This window comes from Orycteropus afer, unplaced genomic scaffold (assembly GCF_000298275.1).
Source record: "Orycteropus afer afer isolate SDZICR_OR568_19922 unplaced genomic scaffold, OryAfe1.0 scaffold00031, whole genome shotgun sequence".
NCBI classification, from domain to species: Eukaryota; Metazoa; Chordata; class Mammalia; order Tubulidentata; family Orycteropodidae; genus Orycteropus; species Orycteropus afer.
In genome coordinates, this window is record NW_006921618.1 from 15,947,467 (window position 1) to 15,948,869 (window position 1,403).

The following is a 1,403-nucleotide window of genomic DNA, read 5'->3' on the forward strand; positions in this document are numbered from 1 at the left end:
GGAAGGAGTACAGGAGGAGCCCAGGTACTAGTGCAGGCTCTGCCCTAATTTGTGGCTGTAAGTTTAAGGCAAGTCACTGCCCTCCCTGACCCTTATTTTTCCCATCTGTAAAATGGGGAGAATAATCCTTACCCTGGCTCGGGGTTAAGGTGAGAATCAGCTGAAATAGTGGGCTAAAAGCATTTAACAAACTGAAAAGCACTATACTTGTGTATGGAAGATTTAAAAAATATTAATGTGCAGGAAGAACGTTGAATTCAAAGATAAAAGAAAACACTTGAGGCTGGAGAAGCAAGGAAGTTTCCTAGAAGCAGTGGCATTTCAGCCAGGCCTTGAAGGATAAGTAAGATTTTTGGGAATTCACAGACTAACAAAAGCAGTGTCGTAAGACCCTCCACTCCAGTCTCTTAGAGTTTTACATTTCCCCACTGAAGTTGAGCGTAATGCCTAAGGCACTTGACTGCTAACCAGAAGGCTGGTGGTTCAAACCCACCAGCCACTCCTCAGAAGGAAGATGGGGCAATCTACTTTCGTAGTGATACTGCCTCAGAAACCCAAGGGGGGGTCGCTGTGAGTTGGGTCTGACTCAACGGCACATAACAACAACAACAACCCCTGAAGTTGGTTGATATTCTCTTGAATTTGCAATCCCCCTGCCCTGATTTATTATTCCTTTGAAATCAACTTTATTGAAGCATCATTTGCATACAACAAAATGTATAGATTTTATTTATTTATTTATTGTGATTTGGGTGAAAGTCTACAGAGCAAACTCTTTAATTTTCATTCAACAGTTCATATACATTTTGTTTCATGACTATTCTGGTTACCTAGTGCTGCTCTGACAAGAATATACCACCAATGGGATGGCTTAAACAAACAGGAGTTTATTCTCTTACAGTTCGGGAGGCTAGAAGTCCGAGTTTCAAGTGGCAGGCTCTAGGGGCTGTGTGAAAGCCCCTTAACCTTGGGCTGCAGCTCTGCCTCTTGCTCCCAACCATCTGAAGCTAGAGGCATCTCTTCACTCAGGCAGTTACTGGCTGCTGAGACTAACAAGCCTATGGTCAACAAATAAAATGACACAGTCCTGATGTTACCAAACCACACAGCAGGCCATTGATTCAAGTCCATTGAAAGTCCCAAGGTCAGCAGAGCATGGCAGGCTGCTGAACAACGACATGGCTACATGCAAGGTTCAAGTGTGCCATAAGCTAGAGATGTTCCCAAAGGTGCTACTTATATTCAGGAAGCAGACCACATACCCAAGGGCAGCTACTCAGCTGTTCCCAGTAGATTCCATCATAAAGTTGATTACCAGTCTCATCATGGGGAATACTACATCCAGCTGCCCAGCCACTCAACCAGGCCCAGCCAAGTTGACACACAAATTTAACCACCACAAT